Raw genomic sequence first — 26,227 nt, 5'->3', positions numbered from 1 at the left:
TTTTATTCACAAACAACATCACAAGGAATTTTTCAGTTAAAACCCCATGTTGTTATGACCATTCACTCAACAGGATTTTCAAGAGGGCCACTGTGACAGCCTTAGTGGCACCCTTTTCATTTAAGACAAACAAGATATCATATCAAAAGAAGACTTTAAGTAAAACACCCTTGTTGATATGACCATCAGTTCAGAAGTAATAGCAATACAATTGTAAAGACTGCCACTGTGATGGCTATATGGGATGTGCAAGCAGCATCATTTTCATATAGGACCAACTAGACATCAAAAGAAGTCTTCTGGAGAAAACACAGTGTTCAAATATGACTTTTCTTTTTGAAGGAGCAGTGATAACACAATTTTCAACATGCATGCTGTGGTGGCCATACCAGACATAAGTTCAGTACCATTTACAGTTAGAATGAACTAGACAATATAAAAAGACTATAAGTGAAAAACCCATGTTGATATTATTATGTGTTTAGGCTCGAATAAACAGTAACACAGAAAGAGTGAAAACAACAAGCTTTATAAAATTTAACAAATAATTTATTTTCCTGGAAAAATTAAAAACTGACAAACAATTATATTAAAATAAATATGAATTAAATCAGATATATGTAACAATATGACCATCCATTCAAGAGGAGTAGTGATAAGTAGATTTTCAAGATGGCCACTGTGGCAGCCATATTTAACTAAAGATTGGAACTATTTCATTTAGGACTGAATAAGCATCATAATAAGCATTTCGTGAAAATCCCATGTTCGTATGACCATTTTGTCAGGAGTTGTTGTGAAAACAATATTTTCATGATGTTTGTGCAACACCAATTTTCTTTACAACCTTATTGGCTGTGGGATAAATATGCAAGGAAAATTTCACAGCAATCCTCCAAGTAGTTTAGGAGCAGTAATGATAATAAAATTGTGCTGACAGACATCCCAGAAGGCCTCCTCATCTATGATGAGTAGTGTGTGTGTGTGTGTGTGATTGTGTGTGTGTGTGTGTGTGTGCATTTGCAGTTGGTGTAAACCGAGGACATTAATGAGATTACACACCAATGTACCGAGGACACACCTCCTACCGAGGACATCCTCAGTTGGAAAAATGGTAAAATCTTGCTTCTCCCAACTATTTTAGCCTAGAATAACGTAAAATCATGATTTGTAGGAAGGTCCCCATTCACATGCTTGGTACTTGTTCACGATTTTGGAGTGTATCTTTCCTCCTAAGTTGGTGATACACACGCCTGAAACCATGTCCTCGGTTGACCGGTGGAAAACTTGTAGAGAGATCTCCACTATCAAATTACATGTTGCAAAAACGTATTATCTCCATTTAGATCCAAGCATCAGATACCAACTACTAAACTAAACTATAAGAAGATAAGCTGGTGCATATAACAGTCCTTGGTATTTTTATTAATATTTCATACACATGAGACAATAGTGTTGGGAAACTCAAGATACATTCCTACCATACACGTCCAATCTACGACATGTACGAAAGAAGTACATCAAAATGCTATTGGAAATACGCATGAATTCACTGTAGAGTTGGAATGAAATTGCTAAAATACGCATGAATTCATTGTAGAGTTGGAATGAAATTGCTAATTATCAGACCCATCTGTAAAGTTAAAAATGTCCTGTACGCAGTGAGATTTTACACACGTTAAGATATTGAAAAGGCATCCTTGATATACAAAATTTATTTTGTGATTATTAAATGAGCTATATCCTCCCTTATTTCATAATTTGCCTATTTAGTATTCAAACAGGATAGAACAGATGTGATTCAAGTAAGAAATCCCGTCATGGTGAGATCGAATTATCACTAACCGAATTTGGAAGTTACATGCACAGAACTTCAGTAAATATATAGAAAGATAAATATATTATACAGAGGTCAAACATTTATCATCAAAATGATCAGTCTCAAAATGAAACATTTAATTACAGGAATATGTTTTTCATTATCATGCTCTTAAGACCTTCGACTAAACATGCAAGCAATCATACACTGTTGAATGCATTAAATGTTCTTTTAAATGTATTTACTTGCTTCCGTTGGTGACTGGATGACTTTGCTGAACATATCATGAATTACTGTATCACTATTTCTGTTGTAAATGAAGCCTTATTAAAACAACACACAACATATAAATACAAGACATCAATCTATATTGCTTTCCAAAATTTAAAGAGGTTTTTAACAATTGCCAAAACGCTCAGGATGTTCTACTGGACCAACTTGTATTTATAACTTAACAGAACATTTACTTAGAGCTGCATTAGACTGTAATATTCTTACTCATTAAGTCTTTTTTCAGTATGTTTAATACAGAAGGCAACGCGGGGAAAAAACTGTTTAAAACTTCCAATCAGCGATACAAAACACCTTTATGCTGAATTAGCAAATGTATAAACTAAATGATTCTGAAGGTGAACCAAGAGAGTGTTGTACCATTAAAGTATATTCTTGTTCATTCATGGCTCCAAAACAATAAAACAGAATAAACTGTTTGTAAAAAGGTATTAGACAAGTATCCCCATCCACTAAATTTATACATACATGTACATCTACTCTCATAGAACTCTGTTCTTCGCCTCTGCAATTACTGAACTTTAAAGCATTTTAAGAGGTTTTGATTCAGTTAACATAGATAAGTTGTTGTTGTTGTTGTCGATGTTTTAGTCTATCATTATTCTTTGTCTTGAGGTTGAGATAAAACACTATACAGATTACAACAGAAATAATGTTGTATGCATCATGGATTTATTCAACCAAAGTTACTTGAAAATTTAAAAGTCTCCGTGAAATACATAATATGGCTAACACAAACATTTGTTCTTATTTTCAACTTTACATCTGCACATGCCCGAGAGAGAGAGAGAGAGAGAGAGAGAGAGAAAGAAAGAGAGAAGATTCATACGCATATTATGCAACAAAGATATTGCTATATTTTGTCAAAAAGCGAATAGTCATTGCCAATAAGGTGAGTTTCCTGCCATAAATGATCTAATCCAGCCAAATAGTATTGCTATAATCCAGGGGTATTTGCTTGACCGAGCAGTATCAATCCCTGGCATGATTCCACTAGAAGTCATTTGTTTACCCCAAATTTCCAAAGACTTCTCTACAACTTCGGTTATAAATTAGAAAGCCCGACGTATCCATTCTATACATAAATTTTTTGCTAATCAATGCAAGACCACAGATATCAAAATTTGTCAAATATCTATCAACCACACATCTGCATGGTTTCTCTTCATCAACTTTCCGTACCGTCAGCAGTTCTCGCCGTAGAAACTATACAACTATCCTCTAACACAGGGAACTATTTTTCCTGTGCCACCTTAGGCCAGTCAATTGATGGTTTCAAGGCACATTTCACCAGTACAACTGCATCACATTTGCCACCATGGCGACATAAACGGTATCTGCCAAGTCCCTTCTTGTTTATTCTTTTGTGTAATTTACCGGTCTCCTGCTGTAAATACTGCCACTGCAGTCACACAACCAATGTACACCATTAGGTTTTAATAGGGACTATATTACGACAGGGACACCCATGCGGTTTTGACCTGAATTCATTAAAAGTCGACCATGGCATCATGGAAACTCACTAACACTTCACTCCTTGACATTTGCTCCTACTCAATGGCTAATAATTTAGGCTAAGGAATGTTTCTATTGCATCGAGTTCCAATAATCAAACAAGTAATCACACAAATTTAAGGATTCCTTAAAACGGGGAGCTATAACCAAATGCACATACTCCAAATTTATTACGATATGATCTCCAAAGCTATGGATTAGTCCGAAGCGTGTTATGTCGTACCAAAGTCTAATTGCTGGACAATCAGTCAATCAATAAATTCATCAGTCCATCAATAACAACAAGATATATATTCAAAAAATAATGTAATTGCCCTAACGACCAGTTGTAGTCAAAACCCTTATAGAGGTTACAGTTACTTAATAATATGTGATTTAGATTTGATTTTAACGTAGCTTTAACAATCTTTCAGTCATATCGCTACGGTGTCTGCAGTTTGGCAGTTTATAGTGATGTCTATCATTGGGGCATTATGCCACATACATGTAGCATGATGTCACAGGCAGTCACAATATTTTTACACCAGGCTGACTAAGTCATAACACTAACCTCCTAATGCTGAGCGCCCAGCGAGGCAGCTGTTAGTACCATTGTCATGTCTTTGTTATGGCACTGCCTGGGTTCTAACCCGCAACCTCCCGCATCCGAGGCGGACGCTCAAACCAACAGGCCACCTGAGCGGTCGTACTGATTGTTAAGACTGATTAGATGTGCAAATATGTCCTTGTTGGTCATAATGTACGAATGTCCACGGTCTCCGTGATTTTTTCAAATAGTGTGCGTCCTTAGTTTGTATGGATTATACAGAAAATTTGTGTAAATGTGTGCGTCCTCGCTTGCATTGCTAAATTTTATATTCCTTAGAATTGATAATACAGTTCCCTCCTTGATACATCACCATTTCCTATTAATGTACTGCCTCAAACAGTATTTGATTTTGCTCTAACATCGCCAGAACAAATGTCCTCGGTACGCGGTTCCATACACAAGTCCTCTATATCCACCAAATACAAGAATGTGGGGGGGGGTGCGTGTGTGTGTGTGTGTGTGTGTGTGTGTGATTTTCACTTTTTGACGTAGCTTTAACAATGTTTCAGTCATATTGCTACGATGTCTGCAGCGTGGCAGATTATAGTGATGTCTCGCACTGGGGCATCATGCTGCAAACATGTAGCATGATGTCCCATCCAGTCACATTATCCTGACACCAGGCCGACCAGTCCTAACACTAACCTCTTAATGCTGAGCACAAAGCAAGGCAGCAGTTAGTACCATTTTTATAAGTCTTTGGTATGTCTCAGCCAGGGATCAAACCCATGACTTCCCGTATCCGATGCTTGAATCACTAGGCCACCGGAGCAGTGTATGACGAGTAGATCTAAAAAATATCACTTTAGGTAATCTATAGGGGAAAAAATTAGTCTTACAAAATTGTTTGTTTACACATGAAACAGAAAACACACCTATCAGGCCTTATAGATAATGTTGATTATAAAGTATCTAAACAAATATACAATACCACTTTTAAATTGTTCTTACATTAGATGCAATTAATAAGTTACAGTTATAAAGGGAAAGTCAACCATTTTATTGGGATTCTAAGACCATGCCCATGTTATAAGAGGGCACCAGTATACTGAGAACTTTATAATAAGGGGTCACTTTACTACCTGACATTTCTCCTACTACAAACAAAAGAATTTATTCTCCATAAAATTCCAAACTGTCGTTTCAAGCATGACTTCATCATCAACAGAAATGAGCATTTCTATGTATTAGTTTTGCAGCAAACTAATTTTGATGAAGCTGATAATAATGATAATAATGGTGATTACTATGATAGTGATGGTCCCTGTGCTGATTATGAAAATGGTGATAATTAGCATAATAATGATCTTACAGTTTAGACATAATGTTATATTTATCAAACACTCTTATATAAAGCTGAATAAATTTTATCATTGTAATCATCATCATCATCATCATCATCATGTGTAACCATCATCATCATCATCATCATGTGTAACCATCATTTTCTTCTTCACCAGCACCATCATCCTCATCAGCTTAACCATCATCCTCATCCTCATCATCATCATCATCATCATGTTTAACCATCATCTTCTTCACCACCACCACCATTCTCATCAGTTTCACCACCATTATCATCATCAACACCATCATCATTATTATCATCACTTCTCGTCTACAGAGTATACATGTAACTTGTTCTCCCATGTTCAGTAGGACTTGTTGTACCAAGACAAATGGGGCTGCATGACATTACCTGTCATGTTTTATTTGACTTGCACATCAGACTGGGTCAAGGCTATACCATCATGTTTTATGAACCAGTTTACTGACAAAATGACTTTAACCACAAAAAAATATCAACCAGGTTGGCAGCAGCAATGTTGTCACAATAGATAAAGATTCATGTCAATCATTATTAAAAATAATAATAAAACTGATCTCCTACAAATGATCATTTAAGATGGAATTTCTGCTTTATTTGAAAATAGCAAGGATTTTTTCAATATGAAAAGGTTAAGTGCAGTAAAGAAAAGGCAGGGACGGAAAATATTATGATTTTAGTGCAGTTATTTGAATAGTTTCCATGATTTTAGTGCATTTATTTGAATAGTTTCCATCATCTGAATGCGGTCATTTTAATAGTTTCCATGGTTTGTTGTACTGAAATTAGCATTAAGGAAAAACATAGTAATAATAATAAATAATAAGTGTTTTTCCCAATCCCTCCCTAGAAAGTGTCCTACCCTCCCTATGGTGCATCCTGCCTTCATTAGGTTGCCCTCAGGTTTAATAAATTGCATATCATACACTCAAATAATATTTTTGACCGCTCACTGAGTGGATTAAAATGTCAAATCTCATAAAGTAGGTGCCCTTAGAGGAGACATGATCACACTTAAAATGCACTGACAGGCAACCAACATCGTGCACTGACAGGTAGCCAACACCCCATACTGACAGGCAACCACCACCCTGCACTGACAGGTAGCCAACACCCCATACTGACAGGCAACCACCACCCTGTACTGACAGGTAGCCAACAGCCTGCAATGATAGGCATCCAGCAACGTGCCTAGACTAGTGGTTTAAAGGCAATGATGAAGACAATGATGATGATGGCAATGGTGAAGAAGGTAATGAAGAGGCAACTGTGATGATGTCACAAATGATGTCAATGATGATTGCAATGCTGCTGCTGATGATGATGATTTTATTTCACTAGTGTAACTCTATCAGTTCACACCATTTTTCCTTGAGGTCCTCATAGTAACAGTCTCATTCTATAAATTAACTTTATTATGAACACAAGGTAAATAATATATGATTTTACTAAATATTTAAAATGAAAATTAGCTGATCATGCACCTGAAAATAAAAAATAAATTAAGAAAAAAGCTAATACATAGTGTAACAAACAAAAAATACTCAACATGTTATGAGAAAGTTAAATACTATACTCAACATAATAACTGTCTTAATCAAGATAATCACTTTGCATGTCTTATTCAAGACACTCATCTCTTCACATGCCTTATTAAGGACATTCATCTCTCACATGCCTTATTAAGGACATTCATCTCTCACATGCCTTATTAAAGATACTCATCTCTTTATATCCCTAAATAAGTACAATTATCTCTTCACATGCCTTATTAAGGACACTCATCTCTCACATGCCTTATTAAGGACACTCATCTCTCACATGCCTTATTAAGGACACTCATCTTTTCACATGCCTTTTTAAGGACACTCATCTCTCACATGCCTTATTAAGGACACTCTTCTTTTCACATGCCTTATTAAGGACACTCATCTCTCATATGCCTTATTAAGGACACTCATCTTTTCACATGCCTTATTAAGGACACTCATCTCTCACATGCCTTATTAAGGACACTCATCTCTCACATGCCTTATTAAAGATACTCATCTCTCACATGCCTTATTAAGGACATTCATCTCTCACATGCCTTATTAAGGACACTCATCTCTCACATGCCTTATTAAGGACACTCATCTCTCACATGCCTTATTAAGGACACTCATCTCTCACATGCCTTATTAAGGACACTCATCTCTCACATGCCTTATTAAAGATACTCATCTCTTTACATCCCTAAATAAGTACAATTATCTCTTCACATGCCTTATTAAGGACACTCATCTCTCACATGCCTTATTAAAGATACTCATCTCTTTACATCCCTAAATAAGTACAATTATCTCTTCACATGCCATTAAAAAGACATCCCATTCTTCACATGCCTTATTAAGGATACTCATCTTTTCACATGCCTTATTAAAGATACTCATCTCTTTACATCCTTAAATAAGTACAATTATCTGTTCACATGCCTTATTAAGGACACTCATCTCTCACATGCCTTATTAAAGATACCCTAAATAAAGATTATCTCTTCACATGCTTTATTAAGGACACTCATCTCTCACATGCCTTATTAAAGATACTCATCTCTTTACATCCCTAAATAAGTACAATTATCTCTTCACATGCCATTAAAAAGACATCCCATTCTTCACATGCCTTATTAAGGACACTCATCTCTCACATGCCTTATTAAAGATACCCTAAATAAGTACAATTATCTCTTCACATGCCTTATTAAGGACACTCACCTCTCACATGCCTCATTAAAGATACTCATATGTTTACATCCCTAAATAAGTACAATTATCTCTTCACATGCCATTAAAAAGACATCCCATTCTTCACATGCCTTAATAAGAACACTTCTCTTCACATTTATAAATGGTTTTGGATGGATTTACCTTACTTTGGATGTATTTTCCTCCCTTTGGATAGATTTACCTCCCTTTCTGTGTATTTTCCACCCTTTAGATGATACATCTGAAAGCTACATACTTCCGATATAATACCACTTATCATATATACGTGCTTTTATGCATTTTGTATAATCTGTCCTTGTCCTTGTATATTTAAAATTGGTACGCATGTAAATGGTATTTTAAGAATGTATTGGCCAGCCCTTATATTAAACAGAATATTTTAATGTTAAACATATGCATAGAATATATTATATTCATGTAATCTGACTTCTCTGCATTGCATTTTAAAACAGAAATTGTAAATTGGGGGAAGGTGAATATCTCAAGTGTGTATTGGCCAGTCATTATGCATATGTATTTTAATACTTCGTGTAATTGAAGAGAGTACAATATTTTCATATAAAATCATTTCCCTGCAAGGATTATTAAAAAAATATAAATTATAAATGAGGAAGGGATATGCTGTTTAGCAAGGAAGCATAATTTTAATTTGATAAAAACTATACAATTGTAAGCATCTCTGATTGTTGATAAAACCTGTTATATTATTGTGTACAGTTAGTAAAATAGCTCTAACTAGCTAATGTTTCTTATTCTGTAAAGTAATTCCGACTCTAAAAAAAACTTTTCTATGAATGCATATGACAGAACAAGGATTTAAACCAGCAGATTTTACAAATTTTGATCAGCAGATTGGCTTATAAACCAGTAAACTGTTATCAACATATATTATACATATTGTAATGGGACTGAAAACAAAACAAGTGGATGTCTTTGCCACATGTATTCCCTTTATACAGTAATAACACAGCAAGTTTTGATTCAGATTTTGATGGAAAATGTTACAATAATATGAGTCAGTATAAGGAAATGTTTTGATTTATGCTCACCGCAAAGATTGTTTAAAAAATGCATCCAATATCAGTATTTGTTTCCATCAAAAGATTACTGTCTGGCGAGCCCTATTTAGTACAATTATAAATCTTCATGCCTAACGGCTTTTAATACTTCTCTGGTCCGGATTTCCCGCTTTGTATTTTATGAAGAATGCAGAATGTCCTCTCCATATCAACATTAAAATGTGGCAATGATAGGACAAACATGACTGAAAAGAAGTTCTAACATGAGTTTTCCTGTATCTGCTTGGTCTGTAAGGTTACTGACTGTTCTCAAATACCCCCCAAGCCATGCTGTCTGTAAGGAGGAAGTTCCTGACTTGAGATGCATTCCTGAACCTCATATTCATGGACTTCTTTCTCTTAGTGGCTCAAATCCAAATATAAGCTTGGAAGTTTCACTACTGTAAATTAAGAAAAATACAGACTGATTTAGACTTAAAATAAACAGTGAAAAATTAATGATTTATTTATGCTTTTATGAATAATTTATAACAACTTTAAAATTAATTATGTTGTAACATACTTTTAACTGATATATATTATCAAGGACTTGAACTTAATTTAAGTGCATACAAACTTCAAATAGTGTACAAAATACAAAAGATGTAAACCTTTGAAATGCAATTCAAGCTCAAAACCTCTGCTACTTGCCTACCCAAACTTATACTTTAATATCCAAGCATTGCTGAACTTGTAGTATTCTTAGCAGGTGATTTCTTGGCATTGACAGGTAGCACGTGTTCAGAATTTGACATAAATTTAATTAAAAAAATGTAAGAGGTGTCCTTAAATATTCCTCTTCCAACTTGAACAATATTATAAAAACTAAACAAGACAAAAAAAATACTTACTCTAGCATGTAGACCAAAATAATGTTTGTATGGTTGGTCTCTACATTTTATCTCCCCCCCCCACTCCTCAAAGGTCAGTCAATTTTCCTCCAGGGATCACCTTAAACAAACAAGTTATATAAAGCCTCTTTCAGTCAGCAAAAAGGCAGAGAACATTTTGTTTTTCTATGACCACTTTTGATCTCTTTATTACTTATAGCCTTCTCAAAAGCACGGCACACACTTGGCCTTAAACTCATCAAAATTACAACAATAAGGTAATCAATTAACAGCTTGCTGTTTACACATGAGTTGTTCTTGAACAATTCTAATCCTGTTAATCTTCCTTGCATAATTATACCAGTCGTTTTACTGGTGGAACATATCTGGTCATCAATTGACTGGTTCTGGCTGGCTTCTCTAATGTATTCATAGAGCATCTGAAAATACTGTTTTTTTTAATTCAGTTTTTATATGAATCTTTTAACTTTCAAAAGTGGCTGATTTCAACTTTAAAGTTATGTGTGCAGTAAACAGCCTTTAAAATGGTATTTTTGGCCTACTGTCAGTAGAATCACATGTATGCCTATGTCTAGGATGGCTTTTAAGTTTCTGATTAAAAATTGGCCATCTTTTGGCAGAGGTGAGATTAAGAGAAAAAAGTTACTAAAAGATTATTTTTGCAGAAACACTTGAATGCAAAACTGGTTAAACACATTAAGTGATGTATATGAAATATAAACAGAAACGGTTTAAGGCAAGACATGCTTCAGATGCCAATTAACATCAACACTGCTCTTCAGTCAGTAAGCTCTCATTTATTTCTTTGCAAAGCAATTGTAACATTGTTTGACAAATAATAGTAAAAAAAAAACATAGTGTCCATTTGGACACATGGAATTGGAATCGGGGCTTATGAAATTGACTCAGGGCTTGTGAATTGTTTTTAAGTCACCAGCCATAAGTGCAAGTCTGAAAAATATATGAAAATTACAAATATCAATCTGGTTTTACAACTTGTCATTTAACTGCATATCAGCACATGGATATCTGTAACACTTTTAATGCAAGTGACCAATGTACATGACATGTCACTGTCCCACCCAGTCACATTATCCTGACACCAGTCCGACCAGTCCCAACACTAACCTCTTAATGCAAAGCTCTAATATCTTAATGCTGTGCACCTTGCACTGCAGCTGTAATACCATTTTTTAATAAAAAATTTTGGTATGACTCGGCCAGGGTACAAACCCATGATCTCCCGCATCTGAGGCAGATGCTCTAACCACTAGGCCACTGGAGCAGTCTGGAAAGTTATGGAATTAACAGAACTCTACTGGGATGGGTCAATGATTACTTAGCTAACATGACCACAAAAGTTATGGTCAAAAACGCAGGTGTACCTCAGAGATCAGTATTAGGCCGCTTCCATTAATGAGATAACCAAATGTTTAAAACCACCGATTATTTACAGATGATTCTGCTTTACAATGCATGTTGCTTGATCTTACAAGATTATCAGACTGGGTAAATCTCTAGCCTGTTAATTTTAATTCAGCAAAATACAGAGTGTGTCCTTTTCACCAGCAGGGACTTGAATACATACCCATCCTTAAATTTTCAGTGAAAAGATTTGCTCGACGCTGATATCTGATAATTATTTTATAATCCAATGGCTCTTGCATTGATTTAATAATTCATTCTGTACCTAGGCATATTTGACAACTGAGGAAGATATAAACATGTATTATGAAAATATATTCTGAATAAAAAAATTCTTAACCTTTATTTGCCCAATTCTTGAATATGCATCTGAAATTTGGTCAATGTATAACTAGTTTTCTGAAAAACTTGAAAAATGACAGCACAAAGCAGCCATAAGTTTTCTGGACTTACAAGGTCTGCAAGCGGAGAAGCACTTTATTTTGAAAATGCTCAAAGCCAGATAAAACTGTATCTTTGTTGTTGTTGTTGTTGTTGTTGGGTTTAATGCCATTTTTCAGCACACGATAGGCTATACATGGCGGCCAGTATTAATGGTGGAGGAAGAACCCGGGAAAACCATGGAAAAAACCACGACCCACAAGAAGCTACTGGCAAGCTTTCTCACATACTCACATTGGCCGAATCCGAGACTCAAACCCATGCAGACAGAGGTGAGATGGCTTTGATCCATAAAGGAGAGCAATTTAGACCACTCGGGGCCCCGATAAAACTGTATCAGATTCATTATTAGTATTCATTACTGATTGTCAATGAAAAGATTCATTTCTTGCATTATTATATAATTCTCAGTTGACTTATAGTAGTTGACGGCAGAAGTTTGCCTATTACCAAAAATGGTAAATTACTGAGTGTGTGTGTGTGATTGGGATCGAACCCATGACCTCCTGCATCCGAGGTGGACACTCTAACCACTAGGCCACCAGAGCAGTCTATATCAACTTGTAATCCGTCCATGGTAAAAATGTGATCAGTAATGTTTTTTCTGAACATTAGTAAATATGAACAGTTTCTCGAGGATTATGGGAGATTTGTTCCATGAACTGATTAGCATTGGAATATGTAGTAATGTGAACAGAGAGGTTGTACAGAGATATTGAATGATAATGTTTGAATTTTTTAGATAACAAGACATGTCTCATCACCAAGGAGGGAATAAATCAGTTTATATAATCCAGAAGCTGTTTGTTGGTAATTTTATAAGAACTGCATACATTTTTGAATATTTTACGTTTCTGTGAGGGTCACTTTTTACAAATTTGAAAGCAGTTGACATCGTATAACAGCCAAATTTGTCCAAATTCTGTTCACTGGGTGTTTAGAAAATACCATTATGTGACTGGTGAATCATATTTTGTCAAGGTTTAAGCAAAAACCTTTGATGGTGAAAGATAAATGGATCAGCAAAAGTTATGAGACATTCACATGCATATTTTTGGTAGTAAAACCGTCGTTACACATGACTTCTTGTCATTTTATACATTGTTGCACCACTAAATACAGCGTTATGACATTCAATTATAATAAATCTGTCAAGCTATGATGCTTCATAGTTTAGATGGCTAATCTTCATTGCAGAAAAAAAAGCCACAACAAAGAGGAGACATTTTGTCATCACAGATACAAGACAGATTTCAAATTATGGTTGTATTGCTATATGGTACCGCAATATAACCATACATTTTTATTAAAAGCTTCAGTACTAGTATGAATTGAAACTCCCAAATTCAACAAGAAAGATTTTTTAAAATGTAATAAGAAAGATTAGAAACATTACTTTGTTCCCAAATCACATGGGACCAGACCCTGGTCTGTCTGTCTGCATGTATGTATGTATGTATGTATGCATGTACTAGCATTTATTGGCACATCAGCACAAAAAGGCTATGCTGATCAAAATTCTTTAAAAATGTACCTGTTAAGAATTGCACAAAAAATGCTTGAATATTTAAAAGCAATCATATTCCCTCACTTTACTTGCTTTATGTGAAATGAAAATGACAGAATATAATAAAATATAATACATATGTGACAGAATATAATAAAAAGATAAACAAAGGACTTAAATAAGGACTAATCAACATGTAATTTTAATGGTCATTGTTACAAAATATCTTCTATGAAAAACAAAAATGCCTTTTCAGTTGAGCATGTAATTAAATATGAAACAGAAAAATTAAAATTTCTGACATGTTTCACAATTATTTAGAATTTCAATTAACTCTATTCAAATTTCAAAGGGATAATTTTTATACATAATTCTTTATTGTCTGTAATGGTTCATATGTCAATTTCAAGAAACATAATTTACAGAAAGGGTGAAGATTCCAGCTAAAATCAGCCATTTTTGCAAGTCATTTTGGTTAATTTTCTGCAAAATATTTTTGGTAAGACTGATAGTTATATTTTTACAAGTTCACCCCCCCCCCACACATCAATGAAAACATTTGCCATTGTGAACTTAATACCAGTCATATCCACAAATATATATTTCATTAGATTACCCACAATTACTTGCAGAACTGGAGGACCTGTATTAAGGTTTCCACAGCTACCAGCATCTGTTATAAATTATACTTGTAACTTAAACTGACATTCCTTCCCTGCTCAGAATAATAAAAGTTTTTCTGTTGTTAAGGTTTGTTGTTATAGCACTCCCTTATTATAATGCAGTCCACAGGAACCATCAAATATACAACGCTATAGTAAAACTGGCTTATAATGAAGTACATTATGCACACTGTACCTTATTATAATGCCAACAATGGGAACCATACAATATACTTTATATTGAAAGTGTCTCATAATAAAATACATTATGCATACAGTACTACCTCTTTATAATGCCAAAAATGGGAACCATGCAATATACTTTATATTGAAAGTGTCTCATAATAAATACATTATGCATACAGTACCTCTTTATAATGCCAACAATGGGAACCATACAATATACTTTATACTGAAAATGTCTTATAAAGAAATTCATTATGCATACAGTAATACCTCATTATAATGCCAACAATGGGAACCATAGAATGTACTTTATATTCAAACTGCTTTATTATGACATAAATTATGCATACAGTAAAAAATTCTAAAACAGTCTATGGGAGCCACAGAATATAATACTTTATAGTGAATCTATTTTATATTGAAGTATGTTATACATACAGTACTACCTCATTATAATGCCATGCATGGGAGCCATTGAATATAATACCTTATGGTGAATCTGTTTATAATAAAGTACAATATGCATACAGTACAACCTCATTATAATGCCTATCATGGGAACCACAGAATATGACACCTTATAGTGAATCTTTTTATAATGAGGTACTTTATACATACAGTAACACATTTTATTTAGCTATGAAGTAACACTTAAAATTAACATTGATGTTATTCTAGGATATGGACAGACAGACAAAGGTACAGATAGAGGTACTGACATGGACACAAGTGTCCAAGTGATCACTGTGTTAAGCTTCAACCAGAGTAGACTTGACACAAATAATAAAAATTAGACAAGACTTTTAAAAGATCATATTTCTTTATTGTCTCCTCAAGAGTTATGGTCTGGGAAAAATATTTTCCATTTTTGTTTCAGCATACTGTTCACACTTGCTTACAAGTCCAGTCCCACTGTAAACAAGACATGTTGTTCTAAAGATTACTCCAAGCAAATTGTGGTGACCCTGATCTGCCAGCACATTAAATGATGGAAGATCTAGGTCTGTACAGTTAGCTGTGCTCAACTTATAATGGTGTACACTTGATTCATTAGGAGATGTTTGCATCATAATTGGTACTGATGGCCATGTCTTCAATGGTTGATTATGTGCATGCATTTGTGTCTATTTGTGTATTGTGTACAGGCTTTTTTTGGTACTGCCAGATTTGGTTTTCATCTAATTTTTAAGTAAAAACTAACTTGCTTTTCTTCCTGCAAATTAAATGAAAACATACCTAACTTGTTTAAGTCAGGAACAGTTTTTCAGCCTAAATTTGCAAATGTTAAAGTGATGGATGAGTGAATTTTACCCTGGTGCTGATAGCTAACTCACTAATGTTCCAAGCAATCATTAGATTTACTTACAGATATTTATCTCATTTTGACCTGGTGGAATTTTATTTTTGAAGGCTGACAAAGCATGTGGGTCAGGTTTCAGATCTATCATCATACACTGTCAAAATCCCTTACCTCTGCACCCCAGGATCACCAGGCGTAACCAACAGGAAAGCTGTATGTGTGCTCCATGGTCCAGTGATTTTTATCTGATAATGAAGGCTCAGTTCTTTGTAGCACCTGAAGGCTGGCTGTCTTACCAACAGACACATGTCTTTCACACCTGAAAAAGAATTGTGGAGGGAGATGAAATTGCAGATACTAGTGTGTTTATGATAATAAATCCTCATTTGATGGACTAATAAGCATCTTATCAGCCAATATCGCATTAATATCTGTCCTATAGTCATAAGCATATGGTTGGTGATTCATCACATCTACCTGAACTTAACAAACATTGCAAACATCTGATTAGCTGATGTTTGTTACAATGAAACAGTTCTAAGTGGACCTTCCACATAAAGGACATCTGTAAATACTGGATGTCATTCACTAATCCTTGTTTCAAATTTTACCTGCCTATCCAAATTAATGTTATTTGGCTTGTTGGATATCAAAATGGAAATATCATCGAATATTCATTTACTTTTGTCAATAAGTACATGTTGATATATACCTCTCCGGTTAGAGCACCCGCCTCTGATGCAGGAGATCATGGTTTCAAACCTGGGCAGAGTCATACCAAAGACTTATAAAAATGGTAATAGCAGCTGCCTCGCTTGGTGCTCAACATTAAGAGGTTAGTGTAAGGACTGGTCGGTCTGGTGTCAGCGCAATGTGACTGGGTGGGACATGATGCTACATTTCTGCAGCATGATGCCCCTGTGCTAGATATCACTATAAACTAGGGCATGTGAAATGCAGGTTTTATTCTAGTGCATCTGATATGCAGGCTTTATTCTAGGACATGAAATGCATGTTTTATTCTAATGCATCTGATATGCAGGCTTTATTCTAGGACATGTGACATGCAGGCTTTGTTCTTGGATGTGATTTGCAGGCTTTATTCTAGAACATATAAATACTGGATTTGTGCTCATTTCTAAAAAGGCAAGAAGATGCTATCATGCCCCAAAAGAGCACATGCTATTAGCATGCTCAGTTATTTTATCTTTGTTAAATCCCTCCAACATTTACAAAATTCCCAAATTTTCCAAACAGACACCATAATAAAACCAAAATTTTGCTTATGGCCTGTGCAATACTGACAGCTTTGGACTAAATGTTTAAAATTAAATTGTGCTGAGTTGTATAATGATCATTACAAATTATGCATAAAATATGCCGCTTATGTAAACTTCTATCTACAAATTAGCAAAAGGCTTTAAAGAATAACACTTAAAAAGTAAAACCATGTTCTCTAAAAGTGTTGTTTAGTCACCTAGACAAGTGGTTAATTGAGTAAAAATGTATAGAGTAACTGTAGTTAACTTTGCAGGATTTAAATTGAGCCTGTCACAAGTTTTCAAAGACTTTACCTTCTGTTCTTATTCTATTGGTTCATCATAATAATAATAACATTAATAATAATAATGACACAGACATTTTTTCTCATGATCAATCAGGCAAGTATTACATATCTGTTCTCACGTAGAATAATCTTCTATTCAACAAGTTATTATAGAAATAAAAACGTTGATAATGTTAGCAATTTCAATTTGATTATTTCAATAGATGTATTTTATCACTTATTCTGGGAGACATTTAATACTCAATAATTACAAATTGAGACCAGTCTGCTGTCTGTCTGGTATGTTTTTATTAGTAATGAAGAGTGAGACCAAAGCATGACCAAACCAAATGGAAAGCAAACTTGGACTTTCAAGGAATGAAGTCAGCAATATTCTATACAGAATATCTTTTCATTAAAGCACAGAATCAGCACTAACCTGGCTGGGCATGTCATTGGGCAAGTTACTGGAATGTTCACTCAGCCACCAGAAATGTTTGATTACCATTTTGAGTAAGGCATATGATTAGAATGTTCACTCAGATACCAGAAATGTTTGATTGCCATTTTGTGTAAGGCATATGATTGATATGTTTACTCAGCCACCAGAAATATTTGATTGCCATTTAGAGTTAGGCATAATGATGGAATGTTCATTTGATGACAAGAAATGTTGATTTTCCATGGTTGGGCAAATAAATGTTCAATCCCTGTACAAAATGTAAGTTTATTTAAAATGGATGAACTGTTAGTTTAACTGAACAGCCATCATTTTAGCCCCCTTCTTGTTCACTTAAACTGCAGGAAAAATTACACTAGTACACCTCACAAAAGAAATAACATAACCCTCTCTCATTACCATGAAAAGCAAAGATGCAGCAGGCAAATAAGTAAAACTCATTTCCAAACCATGTGAATACATCTCTAAAGAAATAAGATATTGTACAGTATTTACAAGTGTAATTATAAAGTATACAGAGACAGAAGTGATATTTTCATAATTTACAAGTGCTATTTTCATAATGTATCTTTATACAGAGAACACACACACACATAATATATATATATATATATATATATATATATATATATATATATATATATATATATATATATATATATATATATATATATATAATAACACAAAATGGTATGAAACATAAAACATTTTAAGTTCAATACTTGTTGATTTTTGGTCCAAATTATATAAAGAAAAATAGAGAATATAATACACTGTTTATACCAATTGTACTGGCTTCTACATTGTCAACTCCAAACAACAAAAAATATCCTGATCTGGCATGGCATAATATATCTGCAGATCAGGGTCTATACTGTTTGTTCTACCGATTACTCATAATAAACTTAACAGATCCAGATCATCTGGAGCATTATGAAATAGCAGATCTGGGTCTCATCATTCTGCAGACGGATTTGACTTAAAAGTGGGTACATATGGTAAGTACTTTGCTATGACCACAAGTATCTTCTAAAGGCCACATGGTACTAATGATATGGCAAAATGGGAACCAGCCTGGAAATGGGTGACATAAAACCGAGTATATATGGGTTTGGCCAGGATTGGTTAATAATGAAGTTATGTTTTAGGAAAAAGAATCTTGAGAGCTTATCCTAGTTGTAAGTGAAAATAAAAATAGAGACATTAGAGACATTGTTTTATTGATGGAATTTCAGTCCTTCAACAGTCATGAGCTTGGAACACTCATTACTAAAATTAGCACCTGACTCTTTGGTGCAGAATTGAAAGCACATGTTACAAACACAATTCCAGGTCCTGAAAATGCTGTGGCTCAAATCCTTTCCTCTACACAGAAGCTGACATCCAGGTTTCATCTATATTGATAAATATAGGTTTGATCATGAGCACTAAAGTAATTTAAGTTATTTTTCAATATCATGGTGTTTGCATAGGTTTACTATGGGAACTGAATTAGTACCGCAAGTCCTAAAGAGGTTTTCTATGCATATAACAAGAGAGGTAACTCAGTAAAATTTGCATACCTTCCATATGCAATTATCTCACCTGTAGACCCTATAAGAATGGTCTTGATTTCTATTAAAGGTAACATGTAACCAAACATTATCAAAATGGAAAAATCTAAATTTTTCACCCCTATGTATTTAAGTTCCTTATTAATGGATAAATACAACAAAATGTGTGTATCAAAAGTTAATCATAATTCCATCAGCTATCCATTTTAACATTAACACTTGCAATTTGGGCTTTGATAAAAATTAAGTACCATCAATACTCACTTGTAAGTCGACTGCTCTGGTGGCCTAGTGGTAGAGCATCCACCTCAGATGCAGGAGGTCACGGGTTCGAACCCCGGCCGAGTCATATCAAAGACTTACAAAAATGGGACTAACAGCTGCCTCGCTTGGCGCTCAGCATTAAGAGGTGTCAAGATATTGTGACTGGGTGGGACATCATGCTACATGTCTGTAACATGATGCCCCAGTGCTAAACATCACTATAACCTGTCACACCACAGAATCATAGCGATACGACTGAAAATTTTTTAAAACTATGTTAAAAATCTAAATCATACACACACCCCCACACACACACTCATGTACGAGTCAAGTCCTGCTGCAAACAACAAAATCCCTGACCTGCCAACATATAATGCACAGGCAGATCATGGATCCTGTACTTAATACTCATAGAAAACTGCATAGAATCAGCTCTGCTGGCACATTATGTGATGGCAGATCTGGAGCTGTACAACAACTGAACTCAACTTATAAGTGAGCACCTATGGTATTTCTGAGGCTGTTGTATTTAAAATTCCCTCTTGATCACATGACCTAATGAAACTGCATGAGAAAGCATCATAATATAATGCTGTAAAACAATTTTAAAATGCTTTTCCTTAAGAACAAAATTAATTTACTGAATAAGAATGTTAATTAATATTCTTCTTTCTCTAGAAAACATTGTAAATACAAAATAAGTGAAAAATTGTAAGGACAAAAAAAGTGAAAAATTGTAAAGGCAAAAAAAAGTGAAAAACAGTGAAAAGGCAAAAGTGAAAAGCAATGCAATGACAAAATAAGTGAAAAACAGTGTAAAGGTAAATTAAGTGAAAATTTGTAAAGGCAAAATAAGTGAAAAATGGTAAAGGAAAAATAAGTACAAAACAGTGAAAAGGCAAAAGAGTGAAAAGCAATGCAATGACAAAATAAGTGAAAAACAGTGTTACTGCAAAATAACTGAAAAAATGTAAAGGCAAATTAAAAGATAAACAGTGTACAAACAAAATTAGCGAAAAACAGTATAAATGAAACAAGTGAAAAACAACATAAATGCAATATAAGTGAAAACTGTGTGAAGGCAATGTAAGTGAAAAACAGTTTAAAGGCAATATAAATGAAAATCAATGACTGGGCTATTAACCAGATTCAATACCCCACTCTCCTGTAAAGGGAACACCAAATTATTTCTGCATTATGACAAACAAACCACGATATATGGTCTTTGATGAAAGGATTACATGTTGTGTAGAAGCTACAGTAATAAATATAGACTAATATTAAGTGGTCTCGACAAATGGGTAGTCTCTTAAAATGGGTTGTCTCTCAAAAGATGTGATATGAAGCACAAGTTTTACATCTTATTAAACCCCAAGTCAAAGTTTTATTTAACAGAGCTCTCTGTAGGATTGTGAAAGTAGAGTCCATTTCATTCTCCACAAACTCCAGGATATTTAAAAATAAATATGTAATTTTTAAAATGGGAGCATCCCAGTCAGAAACTGAATGTCCTGAAAGCATGGACTCTCACAACAGAGGTCTGGTCTAGAAACAATCCTGGCTAATGGTATGAATCAAGCAGCTTCTAAATTGGTTCTGCCCATTAATAAGATAAACAAATCAGTACTAAATGGACCATGTTAGAGCATGCTGGCATGTTCCTTTGTGAGGAACCTATTGGTAATTGAGTATTCATTTACTGACAGGCCATCACTACTGACCAGTACAACTGGGGGCAAAATATCAAGGAGGATGTGTTAAAAATGGTCTTGAAGGTCAAAATGTATGCTTTTAATCCAAGTTAAAATTGGGCAACTTACATGAAATTTCACTTGCCCAAGAATGATTTTAAGTTGTCCATGCCATCTGGGCTATGGAATTCTCATCATCTGATAGGCCCTATCATTGACTTGCTCTCCATGTGTCTGTACTACATCAGTGTGGTATAATTCACCCAACAATATACACACTGCTTGGGGCCCCTCATTAAAAATCTTGTAACAGCTTTTAACATAAGATGCAAGGGACAATTTTTATGCACAAACTTAATGTTGCACACACCTGCCTAATATAAAACTTCATAAAAAAATAAAATATAATAGTGAGGTCAAAAAAGGTCCATATTTTTGGGATAGGTATAATTAAACAAAACACAAGAATATCATTCACTTGACCTGAGAAGTCAGTGTAAATTCTTATTCTAAAAGGTTGATGCACCCCACTCCCAAATGTATACATGCATTTTTCATGTCTGAAGGCCATTTTTGAGATTATGTGATGCGCACAGTGCTAACTTTCCCTAGGTGATAATTTTGAGAAACATTGTGAACTTAATGAGCTTGATGTGATTCAAAATAGTTGTCATCCAGGCAATTCTTGAGATATTTTACTTGCCTTGAACCAACGTGTCTACTACTATAAGTGGCTACCTCTGCTTCCTAGCCACCTATTGGTATTTTGCTGGCTACATACTTTTTAGTGACTACAGGAGGTGTACATACCTCATATTAATTTCAAGAACACAAGCCAGAAAGACAAAATTTACAAATATATCCATATCTTTAATTATTACACAACAACAGCTAAAAAAGCCACACCATAGCCTTAAGTTAAGAAATTTGCCAGGGGTCAATTTATGTAACTGTCCCCTGCCACCATAGGTTATGGCATCTTTACTAGCCAAGGCTTAGATCTCCACTTTGTTCCAGTGATGACATCTTCACTAGCCAAGGCTTCTCTCAAAGCTTTGTTCTAGTGATGACATCTTCACTAGCCAAGGCTTGTCTCAAAGCTTTGTTCCAGTGATGACATCTTCACTAGCCAAGGCTTGTCTCAGAGCTTTGTTCCATGTCAATTCCTGACATATTCTGCTAGCTGAAAAGAGGTTTTCAACAAGTGCCATATGGTGCATGAAGAATTCCTGTACACAACATGCAAAGTAAATTAAACACTTAGAGAGCTAATTATGAGACCTGTGATTGATACAATAAAATGATTTCAAAGACATCTGTAGGCACTGACCTAGCTTAAAAGTTTCCAAAATGTTTAAACTGAAGAAACTTACATGCAACATGTGTGGTTGTGTAAGGAGGCCTTGTGACTATTCCTAACTGGGCCAACCGTAGGACTGATTTTGCCCAACTGGCCCCATGCATTACTAATTTTTAAAAATATATCTACAAAGAGAAAGTAGTTTTAAAGTGATGGAAGAAAATTTTAAGTTCAGTATTATATAAAACTTTTTTTCAGCTAACTGACATTGTTGGTTATAAAACGGTTCAGTCTATAACACTGTCGGCTTCTATGAACCCCAACTACCATGTTATAGCGAGGTCACACTGTAGTAATCCCAAAATACCAAGTTACATAACTTAATATGTGAATTCTACAGTGTTCACATAAAGCCAGGTCATGCTGACCTATATATCACAGCAAAAATGTTGTGTGTAACTTTAACTTCTCACAGCTTTTGGCAAATTTAGGTAACTTTATATTAAAAGGTGATATAAAAAGGTTTAATATAAGTAAAACATTGTTATATTTAATTGTACTGGACAAAAGGTCATTTCTGGTTCTGAATTTGCTCTTGCTTCACTTTTAATGTTATCTTCCCATTCTTCACAAGTATTTATCTAAAACTATTTAATCATAAAAATTATTTTCTTTTAGAAAAATGCAATAGAATTTCACCCCACATTATTTTAATTAAAGATACTGCTCTTAAAACTATTGGAACAGTGAGCAATTTACTCATGTAAATATATCACATCTACCCTGCATTCCACCACTAGCTCATGTATTATACAGGTGTCTCATCCTGCATTCCACCACTAGCTCATGTATTATACAGGTGTCTCATCCTACATTCCACCACTAGCTCATGTAATATATGGGTGTCTCACCTTGCATTCCACCACTAGCTCATGTAATAGAGTGGTGTCTCACCTTGCATTCCACCACTAGCTCATGTAATATATTGGTATCTCATCCTGCATTCCACCACTAGCTCATGTAATATAAGAGTGTCTCACCCTGTATTCCACCACTAGCTCATGTAATATATGGGTGTCTCATCCTGCACTCCACCGCTAGCTCATGTAATATACAAATGTCTCACCCTGTATTCCACCACTAGCTCATGTAATATAGTGGTGTCTCACCTTGCATTCCAACATTAGCTCATGTAATATATTGGTGTCTCACCTTGCATTCCACCACTAGCTCATGTAATATATTGGTGTCTCACCTTGCATTCCACCACCAGGTCATGTAATATATTGGTGTCTCATCCTGCATTCCACCACTAGCTCATGTAATATACAGGTGTCTCATCCTGCATTCCACCACTAGTTCATGTAATATACAAGTGTCTCACCCTGCATTCCACCGGAGTTGGGGGTCTCAAAATTCATGTATTTATGCATATTTGTTCCAATGAATTTTCATGTACTGACACAACATAATATAATTAAACAGCACATGGTATGATGGACTGGTGTAATATCTGTAGTGCAGACCATGGAACAAATCAGTTAATTATAAGGTTTTATAAGTGTAGAGGAGTTTCCACACATCTTTTGTCTTATGCTTTGTGGTTATAGTGGTCAACCAAATGGGAAAACAATGACCAGGCAAGTGCATGGAATAATTATAAGCGCCTTATGCCCAATATCTGACATGTTCAGTTAGCAAACAGTCATATGAGTCAATTTGTTTGGTCATGTTCAGTTAGCAAATAGTCATATGAGTTAATTTGTTTGGTCATGTCCAGTTAGCAAATAGTCATCTCAGCCAACTTGTTTGGTCATATCAAATTAGCAAATAGTCATCTGAGTCAATTTGTTTGGGGGGGCCCTGAGTGGCTGAGTGGTCTAAAGCGCTCTCTGTCGTGGATCACTGCCATCCCACCTCTGTCTGCATGGGTTCAAGTCTTGGGCTTGGCCAAGGTGGATATGTGAGAAAGCCTGCCGGTAGCTTCTTGTGGGTCGGTGGTTCTTTCAGGGATTTTCCCGGCTTCTTCCTCCACCATTAATACTGGCCGCCATGCATAGCCTATCTTGTGCTGAAAAATGGCATTAAACCCCACAACAACGACAACAATAACAACAATTTGTTTGATTATGTCCAATACAGCCATTATAGGATCTCTGATATGTATATTACTGTAATTGTTCCACTGAAATACAATCAAACTTGTCTTAAATAGCCACCAATGAGAAAAGAGCAAAATGTCCCCTGAAGACATATGGCTGCCTATTAGCGATTTTGTTTCTTTCAGTATACTTGATTATGGGATTCTGATATACCGGTGGGATAACCATAACTTGAACCTAAAATTAGATCACTGTGCCCAATACTTTTTTGTTACTGTAATCGGATTACAAAGTTTTCATTCCTTCAGCTCACAGGCTATGCTAATTATAATCGAGCTACAATTTTACTGGCAGTTCCTCGTTACATCTCAGGCATGCAGACTCTGAAGCCAGGGACTAAAGTTAAATCCTTTATATCAACCATATTTGGGGTTGAGGTTTGATCAATTAAATGCATCCCTTTACCTGTCATCTTGACTATGGTAAAAAAAAGTTCTGACTAGTTTTAATATAAAATGTGAACAGTTTCAGAAGATGTATGAATTCCAAGGACAGATTAGAGAAAATGTATGGTGATTTTATGAAGATAGGTAGACAGGAAATTTTTTAAAAGTAAATCCCAATTTAAAAAGAAAACTGTTTCATACCTTCAAAGTATCAACACTAATTTAAATATTATTAACAATGTAGTCCTTATCCTCTGCTGATATATAGGCATTTCTGACACTCATGCAGGGTATCAGTTATTGTATGCCAAATGGCATTTCTGACACTTATGCAGGGTATCACATGTTGTATGCCAAATGGCATTTCTGACACTTATGCAGGTATCACTTATTGTATGCCCAGTGCCAACTATAATAGCAATCCAGGCAATTTCCTACCCTGTATGAAGTGTGAACCCCACCCCATCCCCCTTGAACCCATGGAAATGTGAACAATTTTACATAAATTAAACCTAAATGAATCTCACAATAATGAAATAAATAAAATAGCAATCATTCTCATTAAAGTTTCCTTCTTTGCTGTAACTAATCCCAGAATCTGACATGACTATTTTCAAAGCTAATCAATTTTCATTTGCAAGCCATACAAGGCAAAGAAATGATTTTGCAGCATGCCTCCCACTACTAGATTTTCTTTGTGAAGAATTTCTGTTTCTATGGCACTTAAATAGCAACCTGCTATGCTAACTAGTGGTGTAAGGGTCAAACATCAATAAACCTTGAAATTCAATATCACCCATTAACTAGGAATGTTCCTGAGCTTCCATCCATATCTTGCATGTACCTACAATCCTAACAGTCCTCCTCTCCCTCAAACAATTTTCTCTTCCCCCATCCATTTCCTGCTGGTAAAGTAATGTCCACCAGTACTAGCCAGAGATTAGTTTAAATACATGAATCAGATGGACTCTAATGGTTCAGTCAATCATTCACAGAGGGGTGCTGATGGAGAGGGTGTCATAAACCATTTCTGTGGTTATCCTATTACCATTTAGTAATCTAGTGGTCTCAATTACACATCTTTTTCCTTATATATTATAATAAAGCATATATTTTCCTAAAAAGC

The 26,227-nt window shown here is 34.9% G+C and overlaps 1 long non-coding RNA gene across 1 annotated transcript; it reads right to left on the bottom strand.

Moving 5' to 3' along the window:
- Nucleotides 1-9,241: 9,241 nt before the first annotated feature.
- Nucleotides 9,242-25,985, bottom strand: LOC149791849 (uncharacterized). The gene is made up of 3 exons (XR_016423218.1): nucleotides 25,946-25,985; nucleotides 15,911-16,058; nucleotides 9,242-9,768 (listed from the first exon to the last, which is right to left on the bottom strand). It is a non-coding gene; the product is annotated as an uncharacterized LOC149791849 (long non-coding RNA).
- Nucleotides 25,986-26,227: the final 242 nt, after the last annotated feature.

Source organism: Sinohyriopsis cumingii, chromosome 9 (genome assembly GCF_028554795.1).
Source record: "Sinohyriopsis cumingii isolate HCF-2022 chromosome 9, ASM2855479v2, whole genome shotgun sequence".
In the NCBI taxonomy this organism is placed as follows: Eukaryota; Metazoa; Mollusca; class Bivalvia; order Unionida; family Unionidae; genus Sinohyriopsis; species Sinohyriopsis cumingii.
This window is presented reverse-complemented; position numbering and strand designations above follow the sequence as displayed.